This window comes from Notamacropus eugenii, chromosome 4, assembly GCF_028372415.1.
Source record: "Notamacropus eugenii isolate mMacEug1 chromosome 4, mMacEug1.pri_v2, whole genome shotgun sequence".
Classification (NCBI taxonomy): Eukaryota; Metazoa; Chordata; class Mammalia; order Diprotodontia; family Macropodidae; genus Notamacropus; species Notamacropus eugenii.
In genome coordinates this window covers 439,755,478-439,768,564 of record NC_092875.1, presented here as the reverse complement: position 1 = coordinate 439,768,564, position 13,087 = coordinate 439,755,478, and the positions used below count along the sequence as shown (strand labels likewise).

General features: G+C 38.8%; 1 long non-coding RNA gene across 1 annotated transcript in view; it reads left to right on the top strand.

Annotated features, from left to right (window-relative positions):
* Positions 1-3,129: 3,129 nt before the first annotated feature.
* The window catches only part of LOC140498637 (uncharacterized), a 36,799-nt gene continuing 26,841 nt past the window's right edge, over positions 3,130-13,087 (top strand). Inside the window, exon 1 of the long non-coding RNA XR_011965155.1 lies at positions 3,130-3,197. This is a non-coding gene — a long non-coding RNA (uncharacterized lncRNA). The remainder of the gene's footprint in view (positions 3,198-13,087) is intronic.

Below are 13,087 nucleotides of genomic sequence, written 5' to 3'. Positions count from 1 at the left end.
ATTCACTTCACTTTTATACTCAAATCAGCAAGGCTAACTGAAGAAAACAATTTATGTAGCTAACCCATTAGCTATTGCCCATGAATCAGTGAATATATGACACTGTCCTCCTTGTTCCGTTCTAATAGCTTGGTGTATTGCCCTCAGTTCAGGATATTGACTACTTCCACCTATCTCAGTGCTTTCAAAAGACTGCCTTGTACATGGGTTATAGGCTCCCACTTTCCAATGTCTTTTATGGCCCAAATATTTTGCTGTCCCATCAGTAAACCATGCATGTCTCTTTTGTTCTTCAGTTAATGAATCATATTCCTCATTCCACTTTACCAAGGATTGTAACAACTGTTGCTTTGGTCTGAAGAGTATACCATTCCGTTGGTATCTATGTTTGTTTTAGATACATGCAAAACATTTTTGCTTGTTTTAGATCTATTTTGAATATGCCATTTTCATTTAATTATGCTAGCTTCCTGTGCCTGTCCAATTCTATGAGAAACTTGGGTACTCACTACTTGGGTCATAATTGAGATTCCAGGCTTTGGTATTACCTCATGGCCTAAAGTCAGCTGTTCAGTATCTACTAAAGCCCAATATGCATCTAGCAACTGTTTTTCAAAAGGGGCATATTGAACTCCAGATGAAGGGAGTTTCCTAGAAGGAGTTTCCTAGACCAAAATCCTAAGGGTACATTTCAGCTTTGTTGTTTTTGCTACGAACTCCAGTTTGCATATTCATCCTGTAGAGTCACTTGTAATTCCACTGGGCCACATTGCATTGACCATAAATCTAGGGTCAATTGAATAGCCACCTTAGATTCATCAAAAGCTTTGGTCTGCCCAAGTCCCCAATCAAATTCATATTTTTTTCCTAGTAATTTCATATAAGGGTTTCAAAATTTGTCCTAGATGAGGTGTGTGATGTCACCAATATCCAAATCATCTTGTAAACTTTTGGGCCTCTTTCTTATTGGTGGGGATAGGAAAATTCTGAAATTTGTTGGACTTGTAGGAGAATCTCTCACAGCTCGATTCCATTGTATACCCAAAACCTTTACAGCTTGAGCTGAACCTTGAATCTTTGCAGGGGTAATCTCCCATCCTTTGTTTTTCATATGCTCAATTAAAAGCATCAAACTCTTCTCCATTTCTTCTATAGTTTAGTCCTGTATCATAATATCATTTATGTCATGGATAAGCTGTACACTAGATAGCTCTAATTCATCCAAATGTTCAGTCATAATCCTATGACAAATAGTTGGGCTATGCAGATGTACTTGTGGCAAGCATGTAAAAGTATATTGTTGGCCCTGCCAATCGAAAGCAAATTGGTCCCATTGTTTTGAATCAATTGGGATAGTAAAGAAAGCATTGGTTAAATCAATAACTGCATACTGAATTCCATCATATTTCTGTATCTTTTCTATTAAAGTAATGGTATCTGGAATAGCAGCATCCAAAGGAGGAGTGACTTTATTCAATTTTCTATAATCCACTGTCATTCTCCATGTCCCATCTGACTTTTATACTGGCCAGATAGGATTATTCCATCTAGTGGTCATAGAAACTAACACTCCTGCTTCAACATATTCCTTTATAGAACTAGTAATCTCATCTTGTCCACCTGGCACATGATACTGCTTTAAAGTTATCACTTCAGAAGGTTCAGGCAAAGTGATTGGGTCCATTTTTATTTTACCCACTAAAACTGTATTAATTCCAGTCTTCCTTACAGCAACCTGGTATCTCCCCTCAGGTAAATTTAAGGTCATACCTCTCAATATATCTGTTCCAACAATGTATTCAGGAATGGGTACAGTTACCACAGTATATTCACTCTTAAGTAATTGCCTGATTTTCAACATTAGATTAACTTCTCTGGCTGATATTTCAGTCACTCCCAATCCTGTGATGGTGATAGGACTTCTATGTTTAAACTTATCAGGGTTTCCATACATAAGGGAAGCCTCCACCCCAGTATCTATTAATGCCCTGGTTATAGTATTTGGTCCATTTTTCCAATATACGGTCAAATTTATATGGGATCTGTAATCCCATGTGTGTATTTCTTTAGTCTGAACTGGGGCTTGGCCAACTTCCTATTCTCTCTGAAGGTGTGACAAACTTGGATATAAGGGATCTGTAGGGGCAGTTCTTACTTCTCGATTTCATCTAGTATCAAGTCCTTTTTCTTGGTACATTCTGTATAGTTCATAAGTTGGAATACCATCAATGGTTCTAAAATCTACCCCTGATATCAATAGAGCAGTAAACAATTCTCTCCTTGTCAATTTGTTCTGATTTTGAATCTGCTGGCTATTCATTCTTCTCTCTCCAGCAATGTTGTCTTTTCCCCAGTTTCCAAAGTTGCCTTACTGTGAAATCTTGTCCAGCACCTCTGAAAGAGGGTGCCCTACTTCCCCAGTTATTAGAGTCAAAATTGAGTGCTTGTAAGTAGGAGGAGCTGTCTTTACTATTATATTCCTATGGCACACTGCAAACGGAGTATCAAAGTGTGCATCTGCATTTCCCATCATTAGGACAGTCTTTATTACTTCTTCCTTTAACTTTCTTATACAGTCCCTAAGTGAATACTCCCCTAGGAGTATTCTGTCTCCCCTAGATCACATAGAGTCAGTAGGATACTGTCTGCTGCAGTCAAAGCTAACAGATTAGTTGTATTGTTAACTCCTTGCATATTGTAATCTCTAAAAGTTTGCTGTACAAAAGGATTCTGACTAAAACCTATAAATTTCAGGCAGTCAATGGGATATATAGCTATTCCTCCAGCTCCATCATCACTGATTCTCACCACCCAAGATATTAATGATTCCCCTCAACTTTGGGTGAATTTACTCAAAATTTCTGTGACCTCCCGCTGAGTAAAATCCTCAATTATTTCCCTAAACCCTGGGTTACCTCCTTAGTTCTCCTGTTTTAGCCTCACTATTGGGCATGCATCTGACTGACAAACTTCTTCCTCTAAAATTATTTCACATCCTTTGTCACTGAGACAACTAGTCTGGGTCTACACAAAGATCAGATGTGCATTTCTTCTGTTAGCCTTCAGCTTCTTCTGAGCTAAATGAACATCCTTTCCTTCTGCCTGGGACCCCCCCTCACACCCAGACTGCTCTTGTACTCTTTTTCCATTAGAATTTTCTCCTTAAGCAGCTCATCTCTGTTTCTACACATAATATGGTAAGTCGTTAGTAAAATCCAGCCTCTCCTACTTATCTTTGCCAATTCTTTCCCTGGTCTTATTGGTATTCCTTGCAAACACCTTTCCAAATCTCCAGGTTTCCCCTCCTGTAACCTCTCTTCCCAGTTTTCACAGAGTCCAGTGCTTTTACCCCACTCCCTTGCTATGAGGAATATGGCAAATTCTCCCATCCTGTGTTATTAATGTCTTCCTCTAAGTTAATTTTGCCTCCAAATACCTTGAGATTGATTTTATACCTTGTGATCCTGTTTGTTACACCAAATGTATGGCCAAGGCAATATTCATAGCACTGGCGATAACTATGAATATGCCAGGGTAGTTTTCAACTGTCAAGTATAAAAGATTCGCCATACAGAAAGCAGAAGAAAAACATTTATTGAAACACCAGGAAGCCAAATTCCAGAACCAGAAAGCAAAATATGTCATGGTGACCAAGAAGTTAATAATTATGATCACAACAGGGGACAAAGCCATTTTCAAACCTCCTTTCCCTCAGCCAGAGCCTTCTCAATATCAGTTGACACACTGTGTCAGTTGACCTGTGTCAGTTGGCCTGCATTCTGTCCTTTCTGACCTGGCCCCACTCACTCACTTCCTCCTGGTTTCACTCCACCCTTCCTGTTCCACCTCTTAAGCAAGCACCTCTCATCACATGTGACTTAGGCTTTCAGGTGATTTAAGCAGATCATATGGGCCTGTTAATTAATGAGAAAAGTCTTTCCATTTAAATTACTATTACGCACTCTCATTTCTCTTCCCAATTTTTCCTCTACCTCTTTTACTTGATTTTCAGAATTCTTTTTGAGTTATTCCATGACCTGAAACTAACTCATCTTTTTTCTTGGAGGCTTTGGATGTAGAAAATTTGGCTTGTTCTGAGTGTGGATTTTGATCTTTCTTGTCACCATATTAACTTTTCATGGTCAGAATTTTTTTTGTTGCTTGCTTATTTCCCAAATCTGTTTTTTGACTTTTAACTCTTTGTTTCTGCTTCCAGTGTGGAAGGTGAACTGTTCCAAGCTTCCAGGGTTCTATGCAGCTGTTTTCAGATATACTTCTAGGGACCTGTAATTTTTCAGTTCTTCCAAGGTGATATGATCAAAGGAGAGGTGTGTATACTACTCTCCTGATCTGTTCTCTCATCTGTGCTTGACCACAAGCACTCTTTTCTGCCCTGGAACTGTGACAGAAGTCCTCGCTCCACTTTGACTGCAAGCTGAGGTGTGCCAGTGGTCCTCCTTACCAGGACTGCGATCAGGCTCTGAGCATGGGCAAAGCAATGGAGTCCTCTCTCAGTGTCAGCGGAGACCTCTATTATCTCCTTCTGACCAGTTGTTTGACCCTCTTACTCTCTGTGGGCTGAGAGCTCCAGAAACAGCTGCTGCCACTGCTAATTCAGTGATTTCAAAGGCCTATTCCTGTTTTACTGGGTTTGGGTCTGTGCTGGCATGACCTGCACTGGACTGTACTCCACTCTCACCCAGTTGCAACAAACCTTTCCTGCCAACATTCCAAGTTGTCATTGGCTGGAAAAGTATTTCACCCCATCCTTTTGTCTGTTCTGCTCCTGCTGGAATAGTTTTATGGCATTATTGAAAGAGGGCTTTGGGGGAGATCTCAGCTGAGTTGCTGCCTTTTCTCTGCCATCTTGGCTCTGCTCCCAAGATTCTTCTTTTAACCCACTTTTCTCTTGCTGTCAACTCAAAATCTCTCACTTAAGTCAACAATCTTCCTGGGGGTTTATAAAATTTCTCTCAACTTCTGTTAAATCCTTGATTGTAAGTCTGCATTCCCAAATGAATTTCTGGGAACACACACACACACACACACACACACACACACACACACACACACACATCTCCAGAGGAATTATGCTTGACACAACCTCCTCTACTCCAGTGATGCTCCCTCATTGACATTCAAATCAACTGAGGGTCAAAAACATAATAACTGGCTATCTCAGCCTGAGTGTTAAAGCCCAAGGGCTTCAATTAGCAGTCAAAACTCTTAACACTTGAGTACAACTATAACCACTTTAAATACAATTGGGAAATATTTAACCAATAAATAAAAATAGCATACAACACAAATATTGTTAATTTGTGGTTTTTTACTTTCTATTTGAATTTAAGACTAACGATCTATCTACATGTTTGTTCCATATGCCTGACTTTCCTGTCATTGACAAAATCACAGTTTCTATAACATTCTGGCCAGCACAAAAGTTCTAATTTCTCTGCAGAAGAATATTCTTATCAGGACAATGTTAGTCAGATGAATCAACTAGACCCTTGACAATGAAACAAGAAAAAAGGGAAAAATTCCTGGGTGTAATTCTCCCATATGGGTGATTGAATGCAACAAGGATTATAGAGTACAATAAGCTAAGTGGAGTGAGCCACAATCTCATTTTGTTTAACAAACCAACACAATTCTACTTCTAGAACTGCTACATAACTGGTTTTCTTTTTGACTACCACTATAACTCAAACTCTCATCATTTCTTGCCTGGACTCTTACAACTGCTTCATAAGCTGCCCTTCTGCCTCTGGTCTACTTGTCTTTCCAATGTATCATTTGAGCAGTTGCCAAAATTATCTTTGAAAAGAGAGGCTCAAAAATAATGATAAGAACTTCATTATATGTCAATTGTTTTGAAAAAAATGCAAACTCCTTAGCTTGGCATATAAGCCCCTCCAAAATCTGCTTCTGGTCTATTTTTTTGGTGTAATTTCAAGGCATAGGACCTTGAACTTGATATTCCATCTTCAAACACTATGCATTTGTATATCTGAAATGCATTCCCTTCTCATCTCTGCCTTTAAGAACATGAAGTTGGAAAGAGAAAGTGACTTTGAGGTCCTATAGCCCAGTGCCTTCTTTCTGCACATGAAGAAACTAAAGGTGAGAGAGATTAGGATGACTTGTATAGTTCATGCAGCTAATAAGTAGCAGATATGGGATATCAAGTCTTCTGTCTCCCAAATCAGGTGTCAGTTCACTTCCTCATGGGACCCCTTCTCAGAATCTTCTTTTAGGCTCATCTCTGCTTACTCTTCTTCTGTAAAGAACTCTCTGAACCTCATCCTCCCTGGGCGAAAATTATTATTTCCATCTTCAGTTTGCTCTAGCATATTATTCTGGATCTTTCCGTTGCTTGCATCACATGTTTTCAGTCAATAATCAATAAACAATTATAAAGTATTTAATTGGTGCCAAACACTGTACTAGGTACTGGCCAAAAAGAAAGGAAAAAGAGTCCCTGTCCTTAAGGACATCACAATCTGATGGAAGGAAATACTATGCAAATAATTATGTACAAACAAGATAAATACTGGATAAGTAGGAAATAAGCAACGAAAGGAAGACACAAGAATTTGGGGAACTTCAGAAAGGCTTCCTATAGAAGGTGGGATTTTAGCTGGTACTTGAAAGAAGTCAGGGCAGTGAGGGTGTTTACTTCTTTACATAAGTATGACAACATGGGGGATAGACAGCATAAATGCCTAGAGTAGGAGAGTGGAGTGTCTTGTTCAAGGAACAGCCAGGTGACCAGGGTTGCTGGATGGAAAGTACAAGAATCTCTTTTGTATTATGGCCCTTAGTGTGTACATCCTTTGCTGGTAAAATGGCAGCTCTTTCAAGGAAGGAACTGAGTCATTAAAAAACTAAGAGAAAAACAAAATAAGGGAAACTTTGCCTTCTTAGGCACTAAGACATTGTTTTGTACATGTTGTTGTTGTTCACTGTTTTTTTCAGTCTTCTTGACTCCTTTTGGGGTTTTCTGGGCAAAGATACTGGAGTAGTTTGTCATTTCCTTCTTCCACTGCGCCACCTAGCTGTCCAAAAAAGTATGTTGGAGATGGATATACAGCTATCTCTTCCACAAGGAGACTTTCCCCATAGTGTTTTCAATATATCTCCAGTGGGCATAAAAAATTAAATGGAATTTTTTTAGCACTTTTGTAGAAGTCAAAGAGGACATTCAAAGACCAGCAGATTAGACAGAGCCTATGACCAAATATTTAACCCAAATTTTACAATAATGTTGTGTAAACACCCTATAAAAGGAAAAGAATAAAAAGACTTCTGGTATGGAGGGGCAAAATTTTTATGTGAATTTTTCAGATTGAGAGGGTACCACACCCCTACCCTTCGTGATGCAGAAGGGATAACTATAGAATTGTTTAGTCTTTTTAGGTATGTCAGACTCCTTGTGATCTTGTTTGTATTTTTCTTGTCAAAGATACCGAAGTGGTTTGCCATTTCCTTCTTCAACTCATTTTAGAGATGAGGAACTGAAGCAAAAGGGTTAAGTGACTGGCTCATGGTCTGAGGTCAGATTTCAGCTCAGGAAGATGTCTTCTTGATTTCAGGTCCAGCATTCCATCCATTGTGTTACCTAGCTGCCCCTGTTACATATATAGCAGATGCTTAATAAATACTTAATGGATTGAATTCAAATACTCTAAAGCAGTAGAACATGTAAAAGAAAATACCAAAAGTGTATATTTGCAGCAAAACAAATACCTTCCTTATTATGAGCTGATTAGTTGGTTAGATGAATAATATATCTTGCATTTGTAAAGGACTCTTTATTTTTAAAGCACTTTAATATGCATTGCCCCTATTTGACTGACAAGGATACTGAAATTTAGAGAAATTAAGTAAGTTGATAAAGCTCACCTAGTGACTACAATAGAACCTGAGGGTTGTGGTCTAGTACTCTTTCCTTCTGAAAATAGTCCTTGCTCAGAGTCAAGCAGAATTGTTTGTTTCTCTATATGGGCTTTACACAGAGGCAAAATATATTCAATGACCCCTTACTATACCCCTAACCTCACCTAGCCATCTTAGAAATGGGTGTTGTTGGTCACAACGTGAGAAGTAGGATCAAGAGCATTGAGGATGACTTACTGAACTCTTTCCATAACAATTACTAGAAACACAACTCAAGCTGTATTCCCTGCTGACAGTAGGTCAGCAGTGTTATCTTCCTCTGTGAAAGACTGAACATCCATTTATGGAAATAGGTTTGTATTCCCTGAACACATGCCAGCTGTCAGCAGGGAAAGGTAGACTGGAGACAAAATGTGGAGCAGGGGAAAATCAGGCTGAGTGTATTGATTTGCTGGAATGATACATACCCAGAGAATTAAAATCACCAATCAACCGAGTGCTGTTCGGCTATTTCAATCGCAAATGACATCATTTTTTGCCCTTCCCCCTCTTATCCAACTTGCTAAAACCTCTCTAAGTGTCCTTAAAGGCCCATTCATTCATTTAGTGATTCAAATTCTATCTCCCACCTGGAAGATTTGCCTGACCACTCTGACCAGTCTGGCTGTCAAATGTTCAACAACCAGCTCTCTGAAAAAAACAAAAACAAAACCAAAAAAACCAAAACATGCCTGACACATTTTAAAATGCAATCTAAGTTATTAACATTTTATCCACCATTTTCTTAAGTCTAGGCAATCAACAAAACAATAAATCAAGCTCTGATTTACAGAATCTTAAACTTTTGAGGTATAAATGCTTATGTGGAAAATCTGACAATTGCTGTTGGTGTGAGGTGGATCCAGCACATGCCTGACCCTGGCCCTCAGGCAGGGGAAAGAGCTAGAGAATATCCTAATGTCAGAAGAAACAGTTCTGCCATTTATTCATTGTGTGTCATTGGACCAATCTTTTGATCTGGAGAATCCTTGATATGCTTGCTGAGCTCCCCCAAGTCAATAAACTTATAGGATAGAAGCTTTTGTCTGCAATCTAGAGACATTTCCCCATGAAGGGTTTGACATTTGCATTGACACCTTGTTAAAAGGACAATTGACTTTTTTCTCTTCTTAATACTCTATATTCATTTCTCAGGGAATACCATAGTATTCGAGCAATAAAAATCCCAGACAATATAAAAAGAAAAACAAATGAGAGAAAAATATCTATACATACATATGTATATAACATGCAAAATTTGCATATTAAAATACCTTGCATGTATGTAAGATTTTAAGATTTACAGAGTATGTTATATGTGTTGTTTTAATTGATCTCCACAACAGCTCTGTGAGGTAGGCACAATTTACATTTAATTGGTTTCCAGTTTCTAAGATCTTGATTGCTTTTGAGTGTCTAGGATTGCCTTCAAATAGTCAGCCAGACTGGGAGTAAGAAAGATGTACTCATTGTGAGGAACCACCCCACTTTATGATCTATAAAGTGAACTTGTTGAGACCTTTCTTGTACTTCCCTTTAAATATCTCTCTATTTAGAAGACAAACCAGTTTGTGACAGAACAAATGTGAGTCTTTCTGGTTTCCTCCTGCTCTCCTTGCCTCAAGTCTCTTCTCTGTATATTTCATCCTCCATACTGCTGCCACTGCAGAAGTGATTTGCTTACAGCAAGGTCTGGCCATGTCAGTCCCATATTAATTAAATTCCAGTGGTCCTCAATCAAGTCTATGATAAAATATAAACTCTTACTTGACATTTAAATACCTTCACAGCCTGGTCCCAAGGTCAGGTCTTATTATGCATTACTACCCCCTTCCACCCTCTGAGGTACAATCAAATTGGCCTTTTGGTTAATCCCCAGGATGCACTTCTCATCTGCTTTCTCTCTTCCTTTGAACTACCTGGCTCCCCTGTCTGGAAGGCGTTCAGTTCTCATCACTGCCTTTCATATTTCTTCCTTTAAAAAGTAGCTCAAAAGCATTCTACATGAAGGTTTACATGAACATCAGATGTTAGTGCTACCTTAAAATTCTCTTGTATATATTTAGCATATCTATATACACATGTGTTTAGTATATTTTAAATACATATATGCAAATATGGGCGTATGTTATGTACAGATGTGCATATCACTCAATCAATTAACATTTATTAAGGGCCTACTATGTGCCATATACTGAAGTAAGCACTAGGGATAGCAAAAGAAATAAAAGAAGGTCCCTGCCCTCAAAAGCTTACAATCTAATGAATATACGCATCTCTAACAATAGAATACAAGCTCCTTCAGAACAGGATTGGGCTATTCTATATTTGTACACACAGCACTTCAATATATACAGTGCCTGGCACATAGTAGAGCTTAATAAATGCTAATGGATTGACTGGGGAAAAGAAACCCATGATGGGTCCAATCTACTCTTTCCTTTTCCCCTGTCTCACTCTAGGAAATGGTAATAGCTACCTTCAGGTAAAAGTAGAAAGGATTTCACATGTACCCATCTACAGGTTTGTAAGCAAAGGCCAGAGACTGGGGCCTAGAGAGTGGGATGTTCCTATGAGATGAGAACAGATTGATAGACTTATAAAAACATACCAGTGCATGCCCTGCTTAGCCTATGAAGGGAGCTCTTGTTCCTATACTCCAATTTCATGTTTGTGTGTGTGTGTGTGTGTGTGTGTGTGTGTGTGTGTGTGTGTGTGTGTGTGTGTGTGTGTGTGTGTGTAGGGAGTAAAGTCCATCTCCTAGGCAACACGATGATCATCGAGTCTAACCTTCTAGAGATGGAAGATTTCCTGGAAGGAATCGACTTTGAGAGCTGTGTGACTCATTGCATCTCTTGTGTGACTCCTAAACTCAGGAATTCTTAAGTTTAAGATTTCAGAGACCTGGCTTCCTGAAGAGAGATTCCTGGAGTAATATACCTCATTAGGGAAGAAGAAAAAAATCTACATAACTTCTGAAGCTGTCAAACAAAAGCCATACCACAGGGAGGCACAAGATTAGGACTTTACCATCCCCAGCTATAATGTGAAAGATTCAGAGAGGGCAGGTTCAGTGGAAAATAACCTTTATTCAGCATGCCCCAAATGTCATAGTCTTCCTGGGGAAGTTGCAACCCCCTAAGAGTGCTTTTCATCCTCTGAATTTTCAACAAGTTCAATAAAAACTGTCCTTGACCCATAAGCATTTTACCTTGAGTGCTCCTTCAGGAACTAGGGATCCTATTAACCACTTTTGGGAAAACCTAGACACAAGATTATAATCAAGATATACTTTGCATATTTTCCTGGTCTAACTCCAGTTGAGGTCAACAAGTAAAAAGAGAGATGATCATTAGGTCTGACCTGTGTGAGTCCATACACCAAGGGGAAGCCTAGAGCCCTGGGGTTTCCCAATCATGATGATATTTGTGGTATATCATAGCTTTTGTGATGATCACTGTCAACAATAATTTATTAAGTACCTACTATGTTCCAGACATTGTAATCAAGTGAAATAATTTGCAGTAAATTATTTTATAACTATAGCAAGGCAGAGTGAATAGAGAGCCACCTTCAGAGTGGGTTCAAGCACTACAGTGTGACCTTGGGCAAGTGACAATCTCATAGTGTCCTGGGGTGATACTATGGTGTTGTAAATTGCAGAGCATATTGATAGAAGGAGATTCTTCCTTGAGATACTCGTATTTCAGTAAAATCACAAGTTTAGTTTTTAAAAAAAGTATTAAAAAGAGATCACATGATGCAATAAATAAATTACTGGATTAGAGTTCCAGGTCCGGTGTTTTATTCTTCTGTTACTAACTTTGTGATTTTGGAAAATTTCCTTCACTTACTACTCAATCTCAGTTTTGTTTTCTCTCAAATGGCCAGGTTAGAATATAAAACGTTGCCCCTTAATGCCTTTCTAGTCTTCTTAGATCTTTCCACCCTCCTCATACTCTGTGATTCAGTGACACTAGTCTCTGCTGTTTCTTGCCCAAGATGTTCCATTTCCCATCTCTGGGTATTGTTAGCTTGCCACATGCCTGGAATTCTCTCTCTCTCTCTCTCTCTCTCTCTCTCTCTCTCTCTCTCTCTCTCTCTCTCTCTCTCTCTCTCTCTCTCTCTTTCTCTCTCCTTTTGTTTTGCTCTCTTTTGGAGGTAAAGGGTAAATCACTTTATCGATTTGCCTGGGGTTACCCAGCTGATGTGTCTGAGGCTGAATTTGAACTCAGGTCCTCCTGATTCCAAGATGGACATTCTACTCATTAGGCCACCTAGCTGCTTCCTGGAATTCTTTTCTTTCTCATTTCCACATCCTAGCTTCCCCACCATCCTTTAAACCTTTGTTAATATCTCACCTACTAATTCTAGAGTCCTCATTGATTGTCTCTAATTTATCCTATTTACATCTTGCGTGTACATTGTTGTTTGCATGTTGCCTCCCCCAGGGAGACTGTGAGCTCTTGAGAACAGGGACCAGTTTTTTGTTTTGGTATCCCCAGCATATATAAACACATAAAAAATTCTTGTTGGCTTGATACTGACCTCCAAAGTTCTTTCCAGTCTTTTATGGCCACTCCCCTCCCTGAACAATAACAACTCCAGCTGCATTACTCAACTTGAGATTTACCATGTACTATCACCTACCAGTTACTACTTCAAGTATATATATATGTATGTGTATGTAATATATGCATATATGTATATATGTTTATATATGTGCATGTATGTGTATATACATGCATATATGCACATACATATATATATAATATATATAGATATACTCTGCCTCTCCAACTAGACTGTGACCTCTATAGGACAGGGTTCATGCCTTAATTTGCCTTGTGAATTTCCTCACTGTGTAATAGGTAAGCACAGAGAGAATACTCAACCTGTGCTTGTTAAATGAATAAATGGTATTTATTCCCTGCAAAGGAAAGCTACAATGACAATTTTTCTTTCTATTGCAAGAGGTAATATTCTATCCAATATATTCTATTGCTTTCTTCTTCACATTGATCTCACTGCAAAAAGTTCACTGTTGCCTACTTTATGCAGCCGGCTCATTCAAAGTCCTCCTGAGTCTTGTGTTTATGATCTGCAGAATATATGTGTTTTTACATTGGGAGTTCATCAGATCCACTCC